Genomic DNA, 27,710 nt, shown 5'->3' on the forward strand with positions numbered 1-27,710 from the left:
TAGCCGCAGACTCCAGCCCTGGAAGGAGTTGATGCCCGCTACTGCGCGGGAACCAGGCTTGGGAAAGCTGGGAGCGCCCACCGCCGGGAACGTTGGCGGTCACTGTGGGAAGGACGGCTTGCATGGAGAAACCACCGCTACGCTTACCACACACGTCAGGGGTTCCCAAATCGGTCTGTGCTTTCCCAATCATTTGGGGGAACTTCTGAGAAACACACATTCCTGGATGCTTTCCCCAGGAATTCTGGATCCGTGGGTCTAGAATGCGGCCCACATGGTTTTGAAGAGAAGCCAGGTTTACTGCCACAGACCACGGACTGGCATTGTCCTCCAAGTTAAGCTGCCACAAGGACTGGGAGGAAACACTTGATGACAGTGGGACAAACCACAAGAAACCATCAGGCAGGGAGGAGGGCTGGGGGGGGGGGGGCAGCTCCAGGAGACCCCAGGGTCTCGCATCCCCAGGAGGACTGCCACCTGTAGGGAGGGAGGGGGACTGCTCCTGTTCTGTTGCAAAGAGGATTAAAGAAGACAGTATGGGCGACACAAACGTCCACACTTTACCAAGTGGTCAGAACAAAAGGCAGGAAGTCTTTACAGGGTAAAGAAAGAAGACCAAGGAGGAGACAAAAGGAAAGATCTTATTTGGGGCAAGGGGGCGGGCAGGGCTGACTGGGGTCAAGCAGAGGATTTGCAGGGACCCCAAAGTCATCTAGGTCTCCTCTTGCTGCTGTGGCTCCCTGGCGGGAGCGGCTCCATCTTGAACCTAGAAATTTACTTCAACACTTGTAATTTCATTCTCCACTCGTTCCTTTTCTGAGACTTTACTGTGTCCTGTTGGCAAGATGCCTTTTTCCTTCACCATAGTCATGTCACCACCACCTTTTTTTCACCACTTTTTCCTGGTCAGGGGAACCGTCCAGCCGTTCCTGGTCAGACTGGCCAGGCCTGAAGTTTGGGTTTCTGACCCTAACCTTTGCGAGGCATTTTATTTCATCCTGGACTCATCTTCAGCAGGGGCGCTGGTTTCGTGCTAGACAGCAAGTAGTCAGGCGGCCTGGCTTTCCCGGCCTAGGAGGGTTTACGTCACAGCCTGCTGTGGCTCTAGCTTGTTCTACAAAAGTAGTTCAATTAAGGGAGCTCCGCGTTAGCCTCTCCTGGTGGGACGCTGGTTAGGCAGGCCGCTGCCAGGCTGGGCTTCTGCTTCCAGGTGAGCGATCCTGTGTGCCCACCACATCTGCCGGAAGCGGAAGTGAGAGCGTGCTGGGGTCAAATGGTTGAGGCCAAATCTGTAAACGGGAGGAACGGGGATCCCTGGGGAAGGAATCCGGGCTGAATTTGAATCCCTCAGGAGTCAGAGGGACTTAGGAACAGAGCAGGTGGTAGAGAAGACAGTTGGAAGGGAGCAGGAAAAGAGTCTTGGATTTCAACCGTGAGTGCGCCCAGCTGGAAGCTCAAAGGTCTGTTTTATTGAGGGCCAGACAGGTGGTATGTGTGTTGTCCTAATTAGCATGGTTGGGCAGGGGCTTGGTTGCAAGTAATTAATCTTTAATTATCTATAAAAGGATGGTGGTGTGTGGGAAGAACACTAGCCTCAGAGTCAGGAACCCTGAGTTTCGCCCCTAATTAATTGAGTGACCTTGGATAAATAACTTTTACTGGCGTTAGATTCCTCATCTGGCCAGTAAAAAAGCTAGATTAGATCAGGTCTCATTGTTCCCTTGGGGAACTTTTCAAAGATATTGATGCCTGGGTATTGCACCCAGAGATACTGATTTTATTTCTTAAATTATTTATTTATTAAAAAAATTTTTAAATGTTTTAATTTATTTTTGAGAGTGAGAGCGTGAGCAGGGCAGGGACAGAGAGAGATGGAGTGGAAGATCTGAAGTGGGCTCTGCGCTGAAAGCAGAAAGCCCGATGTGGGGCTTGAACTCACAAACTGTGAGATCATGACCTGAGCCAATGTCGGTTGCTCAACCAACTGAGCCACCCAGATGCCCCAAAGATTTTATTTTTTAAGTAATCTCTACACCCAACGTGGGCTTGAACTCACAACCCCTAGATGGAGAGTCTCATGCTCCACTGAGCCATCCAGACACCCTTGAGATGCTGATTTTAATTGGTCTATCGTGAAGCCCAGCAATCATATATTTTTTAAGCTCTCCAGGTAATTCTACTCTGTAGCCAGAGTGTCAAACTCTGAATCCTTTATTTATTTATTTATTTATTTATTTATTTATTTATTTATTAAAAAAATTTTTTTTAATGCTTATTTATTCTTGAGACAGAGACAGAGTGTGAACAGGGGAGGGGCAGAGAGAGGGAGTCACAGAATCCGAAACAGGCTCCAGGCTCTGAGCTGTCAGCACAGAGCCCGACACAGGGCTTGAACCCACGAACTGTGAGATCATGACCTGAGCCGAAGTCGGATGCCCAACCGACTGAGCCACCCAGGTGCCCCAAACTCTGAATCCTTTAAATTTGAAAAATCTATGAGTCTGTGTTATAACTAGGGTGATCAACCATCTGATTTGCCCAGGACTGTCCCAGCTTTAAAACTGAAAGTCTCCTGTCCCAGAATATCCCTCAGGGTTGAGCCATGTTCCACATCATTCCCCCCCTGACATCAGTACAAAAAGGAAGTAGAAAGGTATGCTTGCAACTCTGTGTGTGTGTGTGTGTGTGTGTGTGTGTGTGTGTGTGTTGTGTGTGTCTTTACCAGGCCAGCTGGTAAGCTTTATGACTCTACCATTCACCTGCTACATAATTGCCATGTGTACAGTTAAGTACACATTTGGGTAAAACCTACCTTGCGTGGATTTCTAAAGATTATAGGTCAACCATTCTGGCTATTTCCTGTTCTCCAACCCAATGCTTTAAGAAAGCATGCTTTTATTTTTTCTTTCTCACTCTAGTAAAACAAAATAAAATTAAGAGCAGAACAGTTGTTTTTTTTTTAATATTTATTTTTGAGAGAGAGACCGAGAGACAGAGACAAAGAAATAGATTGGGCAGAGAGAGGGAGACACAGAATCCAAAGCAAGATCCAGGCTCTGAGCTGTCAGCACAGAGCCCAATGTGGGGCTTGAACTCACCAACCACCAGATCATGACCTGAGGCCAAAATCAGAAACTTAACTGACTGAGCCACCCAGGAGCCCCAAGAGCAGAACAGTTTTAAGACAACACCCATTCATCCAACAGGTATCCATTCAACCTTTACCTACTGATACCTCTCTCTCTCCACTCTGTATCCAATCCCCCACAAAGTCATATTTTCTCTGTCTTCAAAACATATGTCTTCTGTCTCCACTTCAATTACCTTAGTGCTGTGGTTTTTAGATTTGAGGGGCATTTGAATCACCTGGTAGGATTGATAAAACTGTAATTCCAGAGCCCAGAGTTTCTGATTCAGGAGGTCTGAGGTGGGACCGAATGTACACATTTCCAACAAGGTCCCAGGTTACCCACCGCATTCCATGGCGATGCATGGAGATCAGCAGGGTGGGATGTTGGACTCCAGGAGAAGAATATGACTCTTGGGCTATGGCCTTTTTTTTTTAATGTTTATTTTTATTATTTTTGAGAGACAGTGAGAGAGAGAGAGAGAGCATGAGCAGGGAAGGAACAGAGACACCAAATCTGAAGCAGGCTCCAGTCTCTGAGCTGTCAGCACAGAGCCCAATATGGGGCTTGAACTCACGAACCATGAGATTATGACCTGAGCTGAAGTTGGATGCTTAACCAACTGAGCCACACAGCTCCCCCCCCCCCAAATCATAACCATTTTTAAGCATACAGTTTGGTAGTGTTAAGTACATTGACATTGTTATGCAACCATCGCCACCATCCATCCCCAGAACTCTTTTAATCTTGCAAAACTGAAATTCTATACCCATTAAACAATAACCCCCATTGTCCCCTCCTCCCAGCCCCTGGCAACCAAGCATTCTACTTTCTGTCTCTGAATCTGATTATTCTAGGGACTTTACATAGGTGGAAGCATACTCCTATATTTGTATTTGTCTTCATGACTAGCTTATTTCACTTAACACAGTGTTCTCAGGGTTCATCTATGTTGTAACATGTGTCAGAATTTCCTTCCTTTTTAAGGCTGTGTGATATTCCAGTGTGTGTGTGTGTGTGTCATTTTGTTTACCCGTTCATCTATTGATGACCACTTGAGTTGCTTCCACCTTTTGTGAATAATGTGGCTGTGTACGTGGGTGTACAAATATCTCTTTGAATCTCAGCTTTCAATTATTTTGGGCATATACCCAGAAGTGGAAATCCTGGATCATATGGTAATTCTACTTTTTATTTTTTATTTTTTTGAAGAAACATCATACTGTTTTCCATAGTTGTTGTGCCATTTTACATTCCCACTTGCAGTGCACAAAGGTTCTACTTTCTCTGCATCCTCACCATTTGTTATTTTCTGTTTGTTTGGGTTTTGATAGTAGCCATGCTGGGCTGTGGAGCTTCTAAACTTCATGATTATGAAAATTTATGAGATTGTAGTTTTTAAAACTCTTTAATGGGAACTTTATGGAGGAGAGAAGATGAATATTTCTTTGAAACAGAAATCTTCTGACCTATGTTTTGATGATATTTCATCTACTCCCTTTACCTTCACTCTTCTTTCTTATTTTTTTTTCTTTTATTCTCCTCTGTCTCTATGCATTCCTCATTGGCTCTTATCCAATCCCCCATCTTATGGAACAGTCATCTTACCCACGTGGCAAGCTGTTTCCCTCTCAAAACTACAGGAATCTCTTTTTGAGCCAAAAGTCAGAATGAACTAAATTCTCAATCAGGTTTTTTTTTTTTTTTTAAGTTTATTGATTTTGTATTTTGAGAGAGAGAGAGAGAGCAATGGAGGGGCAGAGAGAAAGAGATAAGCATGGAGCCTGAAACAGGGTTCGATCCCATGAACTGTGAGATCGTGACCCGAGTTGAAATCAAGAGTTGGACACTTAACTGACTGAGGCACCCAGGTGCCCCTTGATCAGGTTTTAAACAGTAGAAGTTTGCGTGAGTTCTTGGGTGCTTCTTAAAACACACCCATCTTTTTCCAAATGACAGCAATTGTACTTTGGTTTATTAAAGGAGTAAAAAGGCATGATAATATGGGCATTCAAGGTGTTACTTTTTTTCCTTGCAGCTGTTGACAACAATTTATCATTTGATTCTAGTTCAGAGACACAGACATTAGAATTGCTTGCCCTTTGCATTGAGCAAGAAGAAAGTAAGATGTGCATATCAGAAAAACAAAGATGGCAGCTCACAGAAACAAAAACTGAGGTTGTTCTTCCTCCTCATGATTAATATATTTTTTATTTTTTGTGAGTTGTGGATTTTGGAAATATGCAGAGGACCCAACTGACCACTGAGAATGAGACTGAGAACATTGAGATGTTTGTCCCTACAGATCTAGAAGTAGAGCTCACAACATTGGAGGAAAGGGTCTGCCTGGAGGAGCCACATCAGTAGGCTTTCAAGAGATGAGGAGACCAGACCAGAGAGACCTCCTCCCACAACTCCCATATTTGTTGGCCCCCAGGAGTGATATAACAAATATTCAAATAATTGGAATTTGAGGGTCATGGAATGAATTCTCAATTTCCATATGCCAGCTACTGACATAATTATATGTATGTTTATATATGTATTATATATACATAATAATATTAAATATATATTTATGCACTGATGATTAAATACCAATATAGGTGTTAAAAAGATAATATTATCCATTGAATATAGGCTCTAGCAAGTTGCTCTAGATAAATATAACCATGATAGAACAATCAATCTTCCATGCTTAGAAGATTATCCTCTTAGACTAAACAGCCTCATAAGTGACACTCATGAAGGAGGAAAGACACCATGTCCCAGGGATACCAGCCAAATCACCTTGGAGATGAGCGGGGAATCATGTCACAAACAGGTCGTCCTTAAATGTGAACATTGTTTATGTCAGCGCAGTCCCTCTCGGTCATGAAAAAGGCATGTAGGTTTACAGAGAGTAAAGCAGGAAAATGTCTGGCTTATCCAACAATGTGAAAACCCTGTTTAAGCATTGCTGCTATTCAGACTTCAGTATTCAGAATGAATCAAAAAGAATCTTTTGAAAACTGGTTTTGGGGTCATCATTTGTGTGTAATACACAAAAATGGTAATATAGAATCCTGTCTTTGATGAAGATTACAGTCTGTAATTGCCAGCACTTTCTTGTTACAATGGACAAAGCTCCAAATCACATTTGCTTAGAATAAAAAGCTGGAGGGGCACTTAATGGAGTCATTCTAGGGGAGTTTATGCAGTCAAATGAGGATGTAAATGTACAGGCTCAGGAAGGCTGGGAACCAGGACTCTGAGCACCATGAAGACCAGAACTAGGGACTCAAAGTCACCAGGGATTCCTTCCTCTGGGTAGTGTTTTAGTATGTCCTGGTGTAGATGGGTTTCTCCACATGGCACCTGGTACATCCAGCAGCACATAAGCCATTCACCTAGTCCCTGACCACAGAGGTAAGGGAGCTTTTCTCTCAATTTTGAAAATGTCAAAAAAGCTCTTTCTTCCCTTTCTCTATGTTGCCATAATGGGGCTCATGAATGGTGGATGCTCTCAAGAGCATTGACAGTACTGAAGAAAGGCAAATGCCAGGTTGTTATTGGGCCATGCTCCAAAGTCATCATCAAGTTTCTAGCTGTGATGATGAAACATGGTTACGTTGGCAAATTTGAAATCATTGATGATCGCAGGGCTAGGGAAGTCATTGGGGATGATCGCAGGGCTAGGGAATCTCACACGCAGGTTAAACAGGTATGGAGTGGTGGCCCCAGATTTGATATATGACTCAAAGATCTAGCGAGGTGGCAGAGTGATCTGCTCCCATCCCACCGGTTTGGTTTCATTGTGCTCGTGGCCTTAGAAGGGATCATGGACCGTCAGGAGGTGGGACAAGAATGCACAGGAGGGAAAATCCTGGGATTCTTTTTTCTAGGGATGTGGTACGTATGTGAAAATAAAATGCCTCAATGGAAAAAAAAATAAAAGGTGGGAATGCAAACTGATGCAGCAACTCTGGAAAACAATATGGAGGTTCCTCAGAAAACTAAAAATAGAACTACCCTACGACCCAGCAATTGCACTACTAGGCGTTTATCCACGGGATACAGGTGTGTTGTTTCAAAGGGACACATGCACCCCAATGTTTATAGCAGCACTATCAACAATAGCCAAAGTATGGAAAGAGCCCAAATGTCTATCGATGGATGAATGGATAAAGAAGATGTGGTGTGTGTATATATATATATATATATATATACATATATACATATATGTATATATATATATATACACACACACACACACACACACACACACATATACATACAATGGAGTATTACTTGGCAATCAAAAAGAATGAAATCTTGTCATTTGCAACCACGTGGATGGAACTGGTTGGTATTATGCTAAGTGAAATTAGTCAGAGAAAGACAAAAATCATATGACTTCACTCATATGAAGTCTTTAAGAGACAAAACAGGTGAATATAAGGGAAAGGAAACAAAAATAATATAAAAACAGCGAGGGGGACAAAACATAAGAGACTCTTAAATATGGAGAACAAACTGAGGGTTACTGGAAGGGTTGTTGGAGGGGGGATGGGCTAAATGGGTAAGGGGCACTAAGGAATCTACTCCTGAAATCATTGTTGCCCTATATGCTAACTAATTTGGATGTAAATTAAAAAAAATTTTTTTCTTTAAAAAAGAGACAAAAGAAATCCAATCAATAAAAAATTTATGCAATGACTAAAAAAAAAAAAATCTCAAAAAAGAATTTTGGTCACTGGTCACTGTGGCCAGAGATGAAGTATTCTGATGGACTCAACGTGGATTCTGTGTTCCCTCTGTAGCTAAGGAACTTAGGTAGGATCCTTTGTGAGAAGGAGAAAGAATATGGTGTCAGACAAAATCAAGTCACCATGCAGGCAGTGTGGCAAGATGAGACTCACAGACATAAAGCAGTAGTGAAAGTATGTCATAATGGGCCAAAAAAGTGTGCAATCAATATAGGACTAGGGGCCATCTTCCAGCCCGCATGTGCCTTGCTCACTGCCACCACACCCCACTATGGTTCTTTGGCTGTGCAGGCACTGCAGAAACACCGGGTAGTCTTTGAGATCCAAGAATTGAATCACAGAAAACATTTAACTAGAGAACTCCCAGGTTCCTCTTTCTTTCTATAAAACAGTAACCACAAAGGAGATGCTACAACTCTTAGATTTGATTCAGAAGGTTTTGTTAAACATACTCCTTGATCTCACCAACTCTGCAATCCTTTGTGAGTTCTCTGCAGCCTGCCTCCAGGCAGAAGATGTCCTGGACACCAAAATATTAGCATAAAATTTGCATTTTGTTACCTTCCTTTCTTATATCTGATAGCTTCTACACACACGGCACCCAGCGGTTATCATAGAGTCATGGAGTTAATATATTACTGTTCCCTTCTCAGCTGCTTATCAGTAGGGGAGTGTTGGAGGTTGTATGGGGTAGAGACAAGTGGGAGCTGGGTCCTTGGGTTTTGAGTACTGACTGTCATATCTGATCAGTTTAATTCAGTGGTTCTTAACCAGGGGACATTCTGTCTTCCATTGGACATTTGGCAGTGTTTGAAGACATTTTGGTTGTCACACTGGGAAGAGGGGTGCTCCTGACATTCAATGGGTGGAGGTCAGGGATGCTACTAAATACCCTACTGAACACAGGAGAGCCCTGCAACAAAGAATTCTCCTGCTCCAAATGTCCACGTGCTGTGGTTAAGTTCTGGGTCTAATCCAACATACAGTAGGAGTCCAGTTCTCTGGAGAGTTAAGGATGGGCGTAGGAGAAAGTGAAAAGAATGTATTAGATGTTCTAAAAAGTGGCAACGAGAAGGCACCCATGGATCTTCTTTCTTCCTCAGCCTGTAGCCTAAGGACATCAGCAGCATTTAAGTGGAAACAGAAGGGTGTCTTCATAAACACTCCTATTCTACCAAACTCTAGAGACACAGCAGTAGCCTTGGGCCAAACAATTCCCTTCTACAGCCCCAGGTGAGCCTCACCAATCTAGAAAGAAATCCCAGTTATTCCACACCCCTTCTCTGGGTGTAGGGGCCTTGACTTGCCCTTGTCCCAGGCTGGCAGGGCTGGCTGTTAATGAGAAACTTACTTTTCTCTGGTGGAAGTGCTTAACAGTTTGATTTTTACATTAAGCCTTTGGTGAGAAATCCCAGCATTCACATATTTTGTGTATTTTAAACTAACTTGACTCTAATTGTTAATGTTGCCAATTCCCATGGAAAGAAAATGTAAGATTATATGCCAGCTCTTATCACTGGAAATTTCACCATGGGACACATCATGAGAACAGGATGTATTTCAACAAGGAAGAACACTGAGAAAAATACCAGTTAGATATAATTATATTTCATCAAAGACACAATAGAATTGAAGGGGAAGAGATGAAGGAGGCTTGTTATAATCATGTAGCCTTGAGGAGGACTTACCACAAAGAAAACATGCATTTAGGAATGATAATTAAACTGTTGTACCGAGGATATAAGGTTCCATCCATCCATCCATCCATCCATCCATTTAATTTATTCTGATTTTCTGCTCTGTTCAGTAAAAGGCACAGTACTAAAGGCTCAAAGGACAAGACAATGGAGAGGGTGACGATCCCCCACCCTCAAAGAATTTACAATGGCCTCTAAAGCAAGCTCTGTGCTTGCAATGAGGACTTCTACTGTCCTGTATGGGAGTTCCAATCTCACTTTATCATGTTCCTGATTCATAAATTGAGCCAGGTTTCACTCACTCATATGGTGATTGGAGAAAATGGGAAATAAAAGGCTGAGAAATTCCATTTTGACTGGAATGTAAACTGTGCATCTATTTTGTGCTCCAGGGAGCACCATTACATAGCATACACTTGGATCTGTGACTCCTGGCAGTGTGCAAGAACATGGTTTTTCTTGTACCGGATATTTGAGGACCAAGGGATTTTAGAGAAGTCTGCTATCTTTGGGGATATGGGAGGGGAGTTTCTCTAAGATTTATTATTTTTTTATTAAAGTATAACCTACACCAAGGAAAGGATATAAATGTTAAATATACAACTCAGTGAAATTTTGCATAGCTATACACTCAGATAACCACCACCCAGATGTAGATATAGACATCTCCAACCTCCTTCTACCCCCAAAGCTTTCACCTTCCAGAGCCACTTCCCAGACTATACTCCCTCTCAGAACTATTATTCCAATTTTATCATCATAAGTTCATTTTACTAGTCTTGAACTTCATATATACAGACTATATAATGAACTATGTACTATGTAATATGTACTCTTGTTATGTTGTCTGCTCCTTTGCCCCTATGCTCACATCTGTAAGTCCTCCATATTGATGCATTCAGCAGTAGTCCGATCTCTTATTGCTGTGTAACGTTCCATTGGCGGAAAACCCTCCCAATTGATTTGTGCGTTCTCTTGCTGATGGGCATTTGGGTTGTTTGCACTTTGGAGTTCTGGCTAAAGCTGCTATGAACATTCTTATACATGTCTTTTGGTGGATAAGTGTGCTTATTACTCTTGCTATACATCTAAGAGTGGAATCTGATAGTATTTTTAGATTCTAAAAATGTTCCTTGATAAAACACACTAATTTTTAATCTGAATGTGTGTACAGATATTTATTAAAGGGAGATCTATCCGCAGCCCACAGAAAATGGGTTTTTAATTGTGACTGGCCCCAGTCTGGAGACTTGTTTTAAAATCATACAAGGGGGGGCGCCTGGGTGGCTCAGTCGGTTAAGCGGCCGACTTCGGCTCAGGTCATGATCTCACAGTCCGTGAGTTCGAGCCCCGTGTCGGGCTCTGTGCTGACAGCTCGGAGCCTGGAGCCTGTTTCAGATTCTGTGTCTCCCTCTCTCTGACCCTCCCCCGTTCATGCTCTGTCTCTCTCTGTCTCAAAAATAAATAAACGTTAAAAAAATTTTTTTTAATCATACAAGGAACATCAACATTTATGCTGCTTAGTGAACATGATAGGAGTTTGGTGTACTTTGTTCGTTAAAGTTGGTTAGAAGAACACATGTATGTGTATACATGGAGTTGCCCTGGAAAGAATGTGTTTCTTTTGAAAATTACATCTGGGCGCCAGTGGGACAACATGTTGAAGAGCCTTGAGGTCCTGCTGATCTATTATCCTGGAAAACATTTGTGAAACTTTGTGAAGGCAGAAACTATAGGTCTTGGTGGCCAATCGGATGGGAAGTGTGAGGAGAAGCACACAGATCAGCCTGAGGTGTCCATCCAGATGTGAATGATTATGCTGGTAAGAGAACCAAGAAGGGACACCATTTCAGCTCAGGGCATGATCCCAGGGTCATGGGATTGAGCCTTGTGTCGGGTTTCTTGCAGAGCATGAAGCCTGCTTAAGATTCTCTCTCTCTGCCCTTCCCTCCTCCCTAAAGTTAAAAAAAAAAAAAAGAGAGAGGGAGAGAGAAATAAGAAAGTCAAGAGAAAGAAGAGCAGCATCACCCTCCTGAGCAGCATATGTATCACAAGCCTGTGCTGATATGTAAACAAAATATATCTTCGTTATTTCTCCATAACTAATTTGAATTTTCACTTGAGACATTGCCTTCTGGGTAACAGGAAAGTATGCCTGCGCTTTAAGATTGCCAAAGAATAGCATGTCAGTCCCTTGTGGATGATTTGATTTCTTGAGCAAATGCTCCGTTTCCACCTTCCACTCCCTACTGCCTTGTCTCCAAGAGGCATCTAAGATACAGGATGATGGAATTGGCTGGATTGTCAGGGGTCATGATGATCTCATGGAGGTAAAGTTGATTATAAAGTGTATAATCATATAAATTATAGAAAGAATGGTTTGTTTACTTAAAACAAAAAATGCAAGGATAGCCAGGAAGCCCCTGAAAAAGAACAATGGGGGTGGGGAAAACAGGAAAATGCTATAAAATCCCCATAAATAAATCAGTGTGGTATTGGGAAATAAATAGACACACAGACCGAGGAACAGACTAGAAAATCTAGAGAAAGATCCAATTGCATATGGAAACTTAGCATCTAATAAAGGAACATTTCAAATCAGTGGGGGAAAGACAGGCATTTTAATAGGTGGTTTTAGGATAAGGATAGCCATGTGGAAAAAGATAAAATAAGATTCATTCTTCACATGGTACATATGAATTCCAAGTGGATCAGAGACTTCAATGTGAAAAATTGAACTCTACCACTGCGAGAAGAAAACTTAGGCGAATTCTTGTGTAATGTGTGCAGACTTCCCTAAGGCTTTGAGTCCAGAAGCAATGAGAAAAGAGATGAACAAATGTGACTACAGAAAAAAAAAAAAGTTCGCATGGCAAAAAATACCATAAGCAAAGTATAACAGCCTGGGGAAAAATTACAGACAAAAGAATTTTTTTCTAATATATAAATAGTTTCTAAATTAAAGAAGAAAAAGACCACAAATCTATAGAAACACAGACTAGAGAAATGAATAGACAAGTCACAGAAAATGAAATCCAAATGGCCTTTTTTTTTTTTTTCAACGTTTATTTATTTTTGGGACAGAGAGAGACAGAGCATGAACAGGGGAGGGGCAGAGAGAGAGGAAGACACAGAATCGGAAACAGGCTCCAGGCTCCGAGCCATCCGCCCAGAGCCTGACGCGGGGCTCGAACTCAGGACCGCGAGATCGTGACCTGGCTGAAGTCGGACGCTTAACCGACTGCGCCACCCAGGCGCCCCCCAAATGGCCTTTAATCGTCTTCTCAACCTCGCCTGCGATTAAAACTCATCGGGATACCACGTCTCACACAGCAGATTGACAAAAGCCAAAATGTCTGACAACATTTTTTTTATTAAAAAAAATTTTTAACCTTTATTCATTTTTGAGAGACAGAGAGAGTGTGTGAGTGGGGGAGAGGCAGAGAGAGGGAGACACAGAGTTGGAAGCAGGCTTCAGGCTCTGAGCTGTCAGCACAGAGCCTGTTGTGGGGCTAGAACCAATGAACGGCGAGATCATGACCTGAGTCAAAGTCCAACGCTTAACTGACTGAGCTACCCAGGCACCCCTCTGACAATATATCCTATTGGCCAAGCTGTGGGAAAATGGGAATTCTTATACACTGCTAGTGGGAGTGCAAAATGGCATAATTCCTATGGAGGAAAATTTGGCAATATCTAGCATAATTACATATGCATTTATGCACTGACCTGAATTTCCCACTTTTAGGTGTCTATCCCAAAGACAGTGTAGCAAAAATAGGAAAAGATACATGCACAAGGGAGGCTGCTCTTGCACCACCGATTAACAAGAGATTGGCAACAAACCAACTGTTCATCAATAGGGGTCTGGTTGAATTACTTACATTTTCAAAATGGAGAGGTATTTAACGGAAAGTGAAAGGAACAGTAAATATTTCCATATACTAGTACTGCATTGTTATTTTTGGATTGTATTGATCAGTGGAAAGTATAAGTGAAGAACTGTTAATATACCATTTCGGTGATAAAGGGGAGGAATATGAATATATATACATGCATACACATATATAGGTATATATAAACTTTTATTATTAAAAATGGAAAAATAAACCATAGAGAAGGGGGAGAAATGTTACCCATAGGGAAAAAAAGGGTAGCATAGGGTTGAGAAAATAGGTATAGAAGGCGAGACTTCTCGGACTGTACCTTGTCTGGTAGATTTGATTTTGAAACAAGTTAACTATTTTGTACAATTATAAAAAAGTTAAATTTACAAAGGAAAAAAATTCCTAAAAATTGAAAACAGCTAAACAAATGGATCTAACAGTGTGTTGAGTTGGCCCCATAATGCACAGAAGTCAGGTATTTCAAGGGGCTTTAATTCAGAGTAATTTGATTGTGCAACCATAGTGAGACAGAGAGAAGTACCCCCCCCCCTCAACCTAAACCACAAAAAACACAAACACAACCTGTTTTCAGTAATCATATTGTTGACAATGGTGTTGGTATTATTTTGAGATTGTTATATGTGGATTACAAGATGAAGCAAACCAGTAATTATAGTGGTATCATTGGGGGGAGGGGAGGAAAGAGATACAGATGTAAGAATACAAAACAATGTTAAGTAAAAAAAAATGTGCTCCTGAATTTTTAAAAAAAATTTTTTTAAGTTTACTTATTCATTTTGAGAGAGAGGGAGAGTGAGTGAAGGAGGAGCAGAGAGAGGGGGAGACAGAGTCCCAAGTAGTCTCCATGCTGTCAGTGCAGAGCCCGATGTGGGGCTCAAACTCATGAGCCATGAGATCATGACCTGAGCTAGAGTCAGACACTTAACCAAATAAGGCACCCAGGCTCCCCGGTGCACTCCTGAATTTAATTTTACAGTATAAATATGAATTCGTTGTATATTTTATCTTTTTAGAATCTATTTCTTTTTTTTTTTAAGTTTATGTATTTTGAGAGAGTGAGAGTGGGGGAGGGGCAGAGAGAGAGGGAGAAGGAGAGAATCCCAAGCAGGTTCTGCACTGTCATCACAAAGCCTGATGTGAGGCTTGAACTCACAAAACCTTGAGATCATGACCTGAGCCAAAGTCAGTCACTTAACCGACAGGGCCACCCAGGCGTCCCTTTGTAGAATCTATTTCTTAATTCTGTCCGCTGAAAAGATCTAGAAACAACGATCATTCCATGAAAAGCAGGTAAACCTTGCACCCATATTGTGACATTGGAATAAAATGTCCTGCTAAAAGGAACCAGGAGAGAGTTCATTTATCCAGCCTTTCCTAATCAAGTTGTACCTAATGATAAGCAAATAACTGATGAGGGGACATTTTTCTTTAAAGAAGTAATGTAGCTAATAAATGAAGAAGGAGTACAAGAATGTCATAATTTTGCAACACCTAATTAATTGCTCTAGGCGGTGATCACCAACACCTGCTCACATCACTAACAGAGTATGCCTCTTTGCCAGAAAGTCCAGTCTGAATCTAAATAAGCCCCAAATTTAACCACAAGCTTGGAGGAATACAGAAGACCCAGGAGCATGTTAAATCACCCCTTCAAGGTATGACCAGCAAAACCAGAGACTTTAGGTTTCTTCAACAAATAAACCACAAGGGGAAAAAATGTGAGGAGAGGGAACCAATAGATTTTTTTTTTAAATGGGAAACTTATGAACTAATTGCAATATGTGGATCTTAATTGGATCATGAGTCAAACTGTAAAACAATTAAGGGCAATCAGGACAATTTGAATACTGGTTGGATATTTAATGATTTGGGGGGGCTGTAGGTGGGGTATAGTTGAAACATGATTGATCTTGGGTTGATAACTGTTGAAACTGAGTGATGAGTACACAAAGAATCATTATACTCTTCTGCTTACTTTTGCAGATGTTTGGAATTTTCCATAATAAACAATTGTTTTTGAAAGCCCACTCTGGACAGGGAAAATGGAATATTATCTTCCTCTTTACATTCCTGCTACAACAATCCTAACCTTCCCGGAGGCAAACGGATGCTCAGAAACTGCACACAGGATTGTAATAGAGAAAAGCAACTGACACATTTCCAAAAATATTATCCCCATTTCAGAAAATTTATTTTTGGTGGAAAATGCCAAGTTTCATCTTATGTGTGTTGACATTGAGATTCCCAGTCCCAGCAGGAGTTGAAAATGCAAGACTCCTGCCTGGGAGACATATCAGGGCTGACACTGTAGCTGACATCACCAGTAGAAAAAGTATGGGCAGAAAAGGAAAAGACCAGGACTTGGGTAGAGTTTTCCTTCCTTCCTTCCTTCCTTCCTTCCTTCCTTCCTTCCTTCCTTCCTTCCTTCCCTCATTGAAAAATATATGAGATATGTACGTATGAGGTATTGGAACCTGGGGGTGGAAAGTGAGGTTTATTGAGGAAGAAAGGCACTTCAACAAAGATGTGAAAGCATTAAGTTCTGTAATCAAGGTACACAAAAGATGTAGTGGATACACAGAAGACCTTTTCAGTTTGTCTGAAGGACAAATGGTCATGTTTCAGAAACCAGAGCAAAAAGTGAAGCTGAGACCAGTAGCCATGTCTTAGTTCTGGATAATTAAGATGTTTTTCTTCCTGGTGAAAGGAACGTTCTTTTTCTGCTAACTTCCTTCCTTGCTGCCTCCTGCTTTTGAATACAGTAGGAGAGGATTATATTCGGAGCAACTGCAGCTATCTTGTGACTAGTAGCAAACAAGCATGAGAACAAAATATCAATATATTGAAGAGGCTTGAAAGTGCCTGGGTCCTTGATGACATTGCTGAACTGCTAAGCAAACCCTAAACAGTCTACTTCTGGACTTGTTGAGTAAATAATAAATGTTATTAGAGTGAAGACACTGTTCAGTTGAATACTCTATGACTGGCAATGATGTGAACTCCCAACCGATGCAGTGTCTCTTCCCTACCAAACCATGAATTACTTGGAGAAGCAGTACAGCATAATGGTTCCAATGAGCCTGTGGTGATGTTTATGAGACTACTAATGACACCAATGAAAGATTGGTGTGGGCAGAGGTCAGACTCCAAAAGAGTGAGTGGGTGGTAAATGTTACCTTCTAGGACGCCCTCGACACGCTGAGGAAGAGTATAAAAAGAGGTCAGGGTCAAAGCCAAAGATGGGTGGAGTGAGAAGGTAGGGGGTAAATGAATGTCCTTGCCCTCTGGGTGTTCCCTCTCTGGGCTCCTTTTGCCGGGTCCCTTCTCCCACCACACAGATGATGTCTCAGACTGGGCTGCCTCCTGCTTTTATAGCAGCTACAGACACTTTCCTGTCACGAAAAGAGAAAAAGCAATGGCGTCTTGAGAGAGGAGCAGAATCAAGGAAAGAGTTTTGTGTTTTGTTTTGTTTTGTTTTTTTAGGGTGGGAAGATTTGAGCATGTTTGTGGACCGGAGGGAGGGAGAAACTGAAGGTAGAGAGAAAAGGGGGTAATTCAATGGAGCAAGATTGAGGAGGTATAAAGAATCCAGAGACATAGAGAAAAGGAGGATTTTTTCTTGTGGGGGAAAAAAAAGGCAAATTGAAGAGAACCTACAGAGAAACGTTGAGGGGAAGGAAATTCAGAGACTGTTCCTAACCCACTCAGCCTCAGAAAGTGAGTCGTTTTGGTGAGATGAAAGTGAGATTAAACAGAACTTGGTCTCTGGTGGCCTCACGAGTGCTGTTTCCCTGTGGGATCCCCAGGGTCAAGGGCTCAGACTTTGGCCCTCTGTTTTAGAAATGAATTCTGTCCGTATGAGCAGACTTGCTTAGGTTGTGAGCCCTTGTCCTATACTAACCTAGTTAGTCACTCCTGGACTTGAGACTTGAGCTCTGTTGGCAAGACCCTCAGCATTATAAGTTTCACTGTCGCTATTTTCAGAATGATTTGGAAAGTAATACTTATGTCAAAGTGCTGCTGTTATAATCAAACCTGGTCACTCGTGTGTGTTACCTTTGAACACAGTGCTCAGGAAAATGTTAACTGTTATTATTTATTTAACGTTTATTTATTTTTGAGGTAGTGAGAGAGAGCATGAATGGGGGAGATGGAGACAGAGGGAGATAGAGGATCCGACGCAGACTCTACGCTGTGAGCACAGAGCCCAATGCAGGGCTCGAGCCCACGAACTGCGAGATTATATCCTGAGCTGAAATCAAGAGTCAGCCGCTTAACCGACTGAGCCACCCAAATCTTAACTATTATATCTTATTCCACAAAGTCATTGAGCAACTACTGTGTACCCAGCGCTGAGCTGGGTGCTAGGATACATGTCATACTTGTCTTCAAGATGCTCTTGTTAATGCCACCAGGGGAATAAACATATGCAGCGGGTAAAAGTTTCCATTTGAGAAACTCCAGAGAATCTGGAGTAAAATGCATCTAGGGAATAAAGCCAGAATGGTACTTAATTTTTGTTTCAGGAAACATAACTACCAAGTGGTGGACCCATGTGGTCAGCTCTAGAAAACAAAATCAGAACGTTGGTCTGTGAATGTAGAATCAGGGCAAATAAATTCCTGTCCACCCAAAACCTCAGGACATGACCTTGTTGGGAAAAGGAGTCTTTCCAGATGTGATTAGTTAAGTTAAAATGAGGTCATACTGGATTAGAATAGGCCCTACATCCAAAGTTTGTGTCTTTTTGTTTTTAAGTTTATTTATTTATTTTTGAGCGAGAGAGAGAGAGCGCGCACACACACACACACACGCACACGCACAAGTGGGGGGAAGGCAGAGAGACAGGGAGACATACAATCTGAAGCAGGCTCCAGGCTCTGAGCTGTTGGGACCCAACATGGGGCTCGAACCCACAAACTGAGATCATGACCTGAGCCTAAGTTGGCTGCTTAACCAACTGAGCCACCTAAGCGCCCCCTAAAGTTTGTGTCTTGGTAAGAAGAGGAGAGGTCACACAGAGACGGAAAAGAATCAGACGCAGATGGGAAGGATGCAGCTACAAGCCAGGGAATACCTAAAGCCACCAGAAAGGGGAAGAGGAAGGCAGGAGCCTCCCCTGGGGGAAAACAGCCCTGCTAACACTTGGATTTCTGACTTGTAGCTTCTACAGCTGTGCCAGAATGCGAGAAGGCGTTGTTAAGCCACCTAGTTTGTGGCCATTTGTTATGGCAGCCACAGGAAACTAATGTAAAAGGCCTGTGGTTTCTGTCCTGGAAGCCAACTGGTGAGCTTTATTATGCGGTTCTACCTGCCAAAACCACCACACTCCTCCTGTTGGCTGATTAAGGCACCTTCTCCCTGCACAGAGCTGGTGCTTTACCCTCCTTTTTGAGGACTTCAGGCTGACCCATCCCTCCAGCTCTTTCTTTTTTTCTTTTAAAAAAAAATTTTTTTTAACGTTTATTTATTTTTGAGACAGAGAGAGACAGAGCACGAGCAGGGGAGGGTCAGAGAGAGGGAGATGCAGAATCTGAAACAGGCTGCAGGCTCTGAGCCTGTGCTGAGCTCTGTGCTGAGCGGTCAGCACAGAGCCTGACGCGGGGCTTGAACTCATGGGCCGTGAGATCATGACCTAAGCCGAAGTCGGACGCTTAACTGACCGAGCCACCCAGGCGCCCCATCTTTCTTTTTTTCTTACAGAGTTCAATACAACAGATGCACTTTCATATAAATCGCCAGTCAGGCATTTCCAGAACAGAACGTCTGGGGTTCTCAGATAGGAACTTTTATAATTGCCTTTAGATTCTTTTTGAATTCACTCAGAATTCTGGGGATGTCCTATTCACATCCTCTTGTGTTGGTCATGGGGCATCAGCGTAAGAGGGATGCCTTCAGAAGAGAGGGGTTCTGGAAAGAGTGGCTGGGTGGGGTCAGGCCAAGATGACTGGAGAATAAGCCTCTTTCTGGCTTCTACTGGATGAATATTGGTTAAGAGACTTGGCCACATTCTTGTGGGAAGACAGTGACTCCATTGGTTTCAATTCTTCCCCTTGTGATTCCTCCCCACATTCTGTGTCATTTGGATTTAAAAATAAATTGTGTCCCAATAAATAGCCGAAAGAAGCCTGAGCCCTTTCCCTGGCTGCACTCCACGCCCTGTCAGAGTGCAAACTTGCTGCCAGCGCTTTCCTCAGCAGCAGGTGTGTCCCCTGATGGACAGCTGTTGGGGTCAAGCCGGTGTCAGAGCTATTCCTGTCTGTGGTGGTCTTCTTTCCTTGGGGTGCCAGCCCCGCAGGTCACAGATTACATGATAGAAATACTTGGAGTTCCAGGATAGCGCTTTGCCCACAGCAAGCAGGGCTCGAACTCATGAAACTGCGAGATCATGACCTGAACCGAAACCAAGAGTCAGACCCTTAACCAACTGAGCCACCCCGGTGCCCTGAGAACTACTTTTTAATGTACTTATTTTTTAGTATTTAGCTCTTAACACCATTATATTGAAACCTTTTGTTTACTGCTGACACATGGGATGTGCTCAGAAAAACTTGGTTTTCTCTCCCATTGTCCTTTTAAATGTATTCTTTTAGGGGAAATTGTCCTTGGCCTTGGAGGGGAAATTGGGCAGACCCCTGACTTCTCTGCTGACTCTTAAATAAAAGACAGCTCTCTGGTCACTATAGGTGTTCAGAAATGAGAATGCTCAGCCGAACGTGTTGGTCACATGCTTCAGCCTTCACTCAAGGTGAAGACTGCCCTGTGTACTCCCACCCCCGGCGCTAAAGTGGATAGGGAGCCTGCTCTTAGGGAAGGGTCTGTGATTTCATACCGGTCAGGGAAGAGAAGGAGGGAGGAGGAGAGGTAAAGGGATAGGGCTATCCTCACTTGGCCAGCCGGTGCTGGCTTAGCTGGGTGCAGGGCTGTGCTCTGCTCCAGGGGAGGCTTGGACGTTAGAGGGAAGAGCCAGAGCTGCTGACTGCTGAGACCCGTCTGGCCCCAAGAAGGAAGCCCTGTGCCTTGCAGCACATAATTAGTGCTGAAATCAAAGTGTTAGCGCCACTGGGCTCAGCCCCAAAAGCAGAGCAGATGGAGGCAGAGAAGAGCAGCAGGAAGGGACTCTTTTCGTCCTCTCCTGCGTTCAGCAAGCCCTGCACAGAGCACAGCCATTGTGCATGCTCGCTAAGGGCTGGGCCGCAGGGTGAGGAGAGCAAGGCACTTGCCCCAGACACAAACTCTAAGGGGCCCCCAAGAACTCAGCAGGCAAGATAAAGAAACTCTTAACGCAATTAGTTAAAAAATCAAAATTAATGGAAAAAATCCATGATGAACAAAATGTTACTAATCTTTTCCTTTTGCCCCAGGCTCCAATGTGGTTAGCAGAGCTTTTACAGATCCTGTCTTTATATAAAATTTTGATATTTTTCTCATCATGGATGTTTTTCATTGATTTTGGGCTTTAGAATTATTGCATTAAAATTTACTCATTTAATGGGGTTCCTGGGTGACTCAATCTTGGTTTTGGCTCAGGTCATGATCTCACAGTTTGGGAGTTCAAGCTCCACAGTGGCCTCTGCACTGACAGCATGGAGCCTGCTTGGGATTCTCTCTCCCTCTCTTTCTCACCCTCCCTCCCTGGCTCGCTCTCTCTCTCTCTCTCTCTCTCAAAAATTAAAAATAAAAATATTACTCATCTTAAATTGCATTCAACTATACACACACACACGTTAAAGGTTAAAAAATGGCCATCTATACTCTAGTTAACAGTAATGGTTTTTTTAAATGTTTATTTATTTTTGAGAGAGAGAGAGAGAAAGAGAGCACAAGTGGGGGAGGGGGAGAGAGAGAGAGGAAGACATAGAATCTGAAGCAGGTTCCAGGCTCTGAGCTGTCAGCAAAGAGCCTGACACAGGGCTTGACCTGAGCTGAAGTTGGATGCTCAACCCACTGAGCCACCCAGGCACCCCAGCAGTAATGTTTTTGATGAGGGACCATAAGACAAGATGAGGACTATGTGTGCTATTCCTCAGGAACTCCTGGTTGCCCAAGAACAAAGGAAAGGACAGAAAACAAAAGGTTAAACTGATACAGTTTCCATCAGTTTACAAATATCTTGCCAATAGCCTAATCTCCAGGAACTCCCTACTGTCTTAATGATAATGCTTTGCTAGAGGGGAAAAACAACTTTAGTCTGACAATAGCTAGGCTGCAAGTAATCTGTAAATCCTCTTTAGCATATGGAAATCCCTTTAAGAAACTTTCTCTTGACTTTACTTCCCCCAACTCCACAGTATATAAGCAGTCACTCTTCATAACCCCAGTGCAGCTCTTTCTGCCCACAAGTCCTGTCCCTGTGCTTTAATAAAATCATCTTTTTGCACCAAAGACATCTTTAAAAATTTCTTTCTTGGCCTTTGGCTCTGAATCCTGCCATCACCCCAAAACACCATCACTTTGGTGTCATTTTCCTGGTTTTGTTATTGTACTATAGCTATATGTCCACTTTGGGGGAATACCATTGTTTGGAACTTCATGTGAATCCATAATTATTTAAGAATTAAAAACTTAAATATGAATTATTTGTATAAACTATTTTTTTTGGCATTCAGCTCAGTGTTGTGCCTAAGACAGGTGCCTTGCCTGGCTCCTCTTGTCCTGGCCCTGCTTGCTCTGCCATAACCACTGCTCTCAGAATGATGGGGAACATCAACAAAGAATCTCATCTCACTCAGTAAATTTATCAAAGCTTCATGTTTCCTTTTGGGCTGGCCATATGGCCTGTGGCCCACGAACACACCCACTTGCCCTAGACTCCCCTAATTGTCTGGACTGCACTCTCCTCCCCTGTGTGTGCCTTTGTCTCTCAGTGAGCATCCTATGCGCAATGTGCATTCATGAGCAACCATGGGGTAAGCTTTTCTTTTTTGTTCTTGGAGCAGTCCAGTCCAATGTCAGTAAAGATTACTCATGGTATAAGCAAATAATTTCCTGACCCATGTCAATTTAGTTATGTCAGGGTCTATAGTTTTAACAAGTGTCAAGATGACACTTGATGTGGAAGCCCAAGTAGAGAAGGATGCTCGATGCCAGTTCTTGACTTTGAGTGACTGTTAGAATCTTCTAACCAGCGTCACCTGTGAACATTATTGCAATGTCAATTCTCAGGGCCCACCCTGGACCTATGAATCAGAGACCCTGGGAGTGACCTAGCAACCTGTGTTTTTGTTTTTTTCATGTTTATTTATTTTTTAAAGAAAGAGAGTGTGAACAGGGGAAGGGCAGAGAGAGAGGAGACACAGAATCCAAAGCAGGCTCCAGTCTCCGAGCTGTCAGCACAGAGCCCCACGCAGGGCTTGAGCTCACAAACCGTGAGATCATGACCTGAGCCCAAGTCAGATGCTTAACTGACTGAGCCACCCAGGTAACCCCCATGTTTGAAAAGCCCTATAGATGATTTTGGCACATGCTGGAGTTGGAGAACCACTGATGTTAAAAATATATAGACTGTTGGACTCACCCAGAGATTCTGATTTTACTGGTCTGAGCTAAAGTCCTGATACTCTGAGGAAAGTTCCTTGGGTAATTCCAGTGAATACTGGGGTGGAAGGTGGGGAGCTACTTCTGTGTCCTTCCAGGTCTGATTAGTTGCATCTCTGTTCCTGGTTCTCCAGCAGTGTTTTTCTTGGGGGGGGGGGGGGGGGGTAGGCGCGGTTCAGAGAAACCAAAGATCTTCCCTAACTGTAGTCTCCGGAGTGAAGAGGAAATAAAATGCTTCATGACTAAGTACCTTAGCCTCCCGGGAGGCTCCTTGGATTTTAGTTCCCATATTCTTTTTCTTTTTCCTCCCAACTCCCACAGGGCATCTAAAGCCTCACGAATGTAAAGGAACAATTGTTCTCAACCTGGTCTGGAAGAAGGATAGTCCCTATTGATAGAATTCACATCTCCTGGGGATATCATTTATTCCTGACAAAATGCTTAAGAAGTTGTCTCATTAAATTCAGAAAAGATGAAGTCATGTTCTGAGAAACCAGTCACCCGCTCAGCTGAGAGTCATATGTCTAGTGATGTTTAACCAAACTCTGACCTTTCCGAATCTGGCCTAATATAATCATCAACATTTTCTCACCCCAAAGTGTAACCCTACCAAATGCGAACTACAACAGCTGCCCTCTTATTAACAGCATCAAAAGAAAACCTTTACGTGTGCTTCTTATTTGCTCTGAAAAGCTTACTAATACAAACTATGTAAACATGACAGTCACTCAACACAATTTTATGCAATGCAAACAATACAGGAAGTATAAATAGGAATGATAGTGCTCCGCAGAACTCCATTTCCTAACCAAACAATTCTAGTGCGGAGTGTGTCCTTCCAGCCATTTCCTATTGTTTAAAAACAAAACTCAACCAAGTACATGTGAAGATTTAATTGGCTTTTTCCAGTGATTCACAAATCGGGTGCATCCCATCTAGCAAGCAGAGGGGAGCTCCCAAGGCGTTGTACAAAATAGAAGGTTTTTATGGGAAAGAGGGTGGGGCAAAGTGTTAACAGCAAAATAAAAGAAAGGATTGTTTCAGGCAAAGTCATCTTCCCCTAAGGGAAGGGAAGAGGGGGGTCTTAGGTAGCATACCTCATTTTCCTTTGGGGGTGATGAAAGGAGCCCAGGTGACAGATTACCTCATTGGTAGTGACCAGAAAAATTCCAGGTTGATTGGTTTAAAATTCCATTCCTGGAGAAGCTGAAGTTGACAGTGTGGTTAAGTCTTGGTTTGCTGTCCTGGGGGCAAGTGACTCCATCTTGTCCTGTAGTCTTTGTTTTTTCAACACTATTCACTCATTCACTCATGAATATCCAATCCCCTATACTGTCTCAGGCTGAGTGCAGGGGATACAACTGTGAATGAGACCAACATGATTTTTTACCTCATGGATCTGTTAGAAAGAAGATCACAGGCCCCAGATGGCATAACCAGGGCCTAACGGTACAAGAACACCTGACTCGGGGAGGGGTGGGGGGTGGTCCCAAACAGAAGATTCAGCCACTCACTCACCAAAGTCAAAGAGACAATTGGTGGTGAAGCCAGAAGGGAATGTATTTCCATGAGCTCAACACTGGAAAGACAGTGGACTAGCGTCTCAAAGACTGTCTCCCAAGTGCTGAAAATACTTCCAGGTTTATATAAGGAAAATGTGGGACAAATGTCGGTGGGTACGTGCAGGTGGGCAGTGAAGATCATGTCTGTTGATCCTTGTCTTGGAGTCAATCACGTGGGGTCTTGATGGCTCAGGCAGTCCTGATTGCTGGAGGGGTAGTTTCGTCCCCATCACGGGATGCTTTCCCCGCTGGGTCCTTTGCCTGACTTAAGAGATAAGCTGGAAAGAACTTAATCAGTTACAAAGAACAGACTGAGGTCAAGATGGAGGCAGTTAAAGTCCTCTCTCAGCATCACTTAGACCAAGTCACCAAACCAGAGCTTCCTACCCAACCTAATTGCACTTTTAAACTCCTCCAGGAATGTAGTCAGGAATTTTCTGATCGGCATCAGTGAGGTAATCTGTCACATAGGCCTCCTCCATCCCCCAAAAGGAGATGAGGTGTGTGATAGCTCCCCCTGTTGTTTCCCCTAGAAGAAAGTGAGCTTGCCTGAAACTTTCTTTTCTTTAGCTGATGACCTCCTCACCCCACCCTCCTTCCTATAAAAACCTTCCGCGTCGTATACTGTCCCCAGAGCTCCCTTCCACTTGCGGGTAGGATGCTGCCCCACCCATGAATGGCTTGAAAAAGCCAATTAGATCTTCAAAGGCACTCGGCTGAATTTTGTTTTTTAACTTATCTGACATAAATATAAATACAATCTCGCATACACAGTTATTAATAAAGAAACTAATTCCTGTCTTGGCTTTCTTTTCCTGCTGTGGATTGACTGAGGAAGAGCAAAAAAGCCTCCTTTATCTGCTCCTTATGGAGGAGGAAGTTTCCAGGGACCAGAAGAGAGAGCCTGGCTGGGGGAGGGAGGTAGGAAGGGTAGGAGGTGGGGAAGGGAGAGTTCTCCACTCTGAGAGAAGGAAGGGGCATTGAGGCCACTGGAGGTAGCAGTGACCAAGACCTCCTGCACCCAGCACTCCTTGGGGGCCTGATTTCAAGATGGCAGAATACTAGATGTGTCCATTTGGAGGCTTGGTACAAGGTCCCCGTGCCCGGCTGGGCATCAGAGCCACCGACCTTTGAAATAGACAGCTAGAGGCTGGGCACTGGACACCTGGCTGGGTGGACTCAAGGACAGAGCTACTTCCTCAAATCCTCTGGATTGATAAACACCCCAGGACTCCTGCATGGCCTTGAGACAATAAAAATAGACACAGTGTATCCTATCATTCTAGTCAGTGGAGACTGGGAGCGGATGTAACTTGATTTAGGAAAATAAAACAATGTTTTCTGCATCTAGGTGGTATGAAGCAAATTTATCTCTATCACACACACACCACACACATATACACACTCATTCATGCTGGTAACATTCCTCAGTTTCATCTATTGACTCCTAATTCTGCATTATTCTTTTCAAAGCACAGAGAATATAACTGGCCTGGAAGCCTTTTCTTGCCAAAGATGTCTCGTGATTAATTAGTTGGAACTATGCAGCCAGTCCTCAGTAAGAATGCTGAGGTGGTTTTCTTGAAAATGAGCTGATCTTATGCCATTTACAAAGCCAGGATGGCCTGGCAATATTTGTGACTGTGTGAGGCAGCTTAATGTGGTCAAACAGCTTCCTGAAGGTGTAAATTTCCACAGGGTACTCCCAGGGTCCCTTTGGAAGGTCACAGGGTCACTGAAGGGGTGGAGGGGTGAGGTAGATTGAGCAATTAAAGCAATTAAATCCATTCATTGCTCAATTGACTAAAACAATTCTGCTTTTATTTTTAATTTTTTTTTAAAGTTTATTTATTTATTTTGAAAGAGACCGTGCAAGTCGGGGAGGGCAGAGGAAAGAGAGAGAATCCCAAGCAGGTTCTGCACTGTCAACACAGAGCCCAATGCGATGCTCGAAGCCTCATGAACTGTGAGATCATGACCTGAACCAAAACCGAGAATCTAACAACCAAATGAGCCACCCAGGTGCCCCAGCAATTCTGCTTTTAAGAAGATAAATGAGGGGAGCCTGGGTGACTCAGTTAAGCATCTGACTTTGGCTCAGGTCATGATCTCACAGTTCAAGTCCCATATCGGGCTCTGTGCAGACAGCTCAGAGCCTGGAGCCTGCTTCATTTTCTGTGTCTCCCTTTCTCTCTGCCCCTCCCCTGCTCACGTTCTCTCTCTCTCTCTCTCTCTCTCTCTCTCTCCCTCTCTGAAATAAATAAATATTAAAAAAGATTTTTTAAAAAGATAAAAGGAAAGACAAATCAGTGTCATTGGAGTATAATTTACACATGATAAATTGTACCATTTTAAGTGTAAAGTCTGATGAGTTTTAACAAATATGTATATCACCACCACAATCAACATACAGAACCATTTCCATTATCCCCAAAATGAACCAAGGTTCCCTCAGCCACTTTGCAGTAAGCACTCTGGCCCCTGCCCCAGGCAACCACTGATCTGCTTTCTGTCTTCATAGATCCATTCTGCCTTTTCTAAATTTCCATGTAAGTGGAATCATACAGTATAGACTCTTTTGTTTCTGGCTTCTTTCACTCAGCATAATTATTTTGAGATTCACCATTGATCTGTGTGTATCAGTACTTCATTTACTTTTTATTGCTGAGTTATATTCCATTGAATGGATGTACCACAGTTTGCTTCTTTATTCACCTGTTGATGGTCATTTGGGGTGTTTCCAGTTTTGGGCAGTTATAAATAAAGCAAGGCATCTCTGCTTTTACATACTTTATGTATTCAGGTTTGTGTACCATTTCAGTTGAAAAAAACATATGGCTTTTTCCTCCTTTGGAGGAGGGGAAAAAAAGGAAGGGAGGGAGGGAGGAAGGAAGCCACCAGTGAAATAGAAAAAGCTTAGTCTTTGGAGGCAAGACAGAGCTGGGCTTGAAGGCTGGCTCTGTTTCTGGTTACATCAGCTAAGAAATGACTATACCTTTTAATGTGTCAGTTCTTTTATTTGTAAAATGAGGACACTACCACATGGGGTTACTGAGAGGGTGAAATCCAATGAGATCGCATATGTAAAGTGGGAAGCTGGTGCTCCAATATGGTATTTCTCTCCCATCTT

The 27,710-nt window shown here is 43.0% G+C and overlaps 1 long non-coding RNA gene across 1 annotated transcript; it reads left to right on the top strand.

Annotated features, from left to right (window-relative positions):
- The first annotated feature begins 1,247 nt into the window (after positions 1-1,247).
- LOC106990029 (uncharacterized) lies at positions 1,248-18,888 on the top strand. The gene is made up of 3 exons (XR_008295970.1): positions 1,248-1,460; positions 14,990-15,136; positions 15,465-18,888. It is a non-coding gene; the product is annotated as an uncharacterized LOC106990029 (long non-coding RNA).
- Positions 18,889-27,710: the final 8,822 nt, after the last annotated feature.

This window comes from Acinonyx jubatus, chromosome B1 (assembly GCF_027475565.1).
Source record: "Acinonyx jubatus isolate Ajub_Pintada_27869175 chromosome B1, VMU_Ajub_asm_v1.0, whole genome shotgun sequence".
In the NCBI taxonomy this organism is placed as follows: Eukaryota; Metazoa; Chordata; class Mammalia; order Carnivora; family Felidae; genus Acinonyx; species Acinonyx jubatus.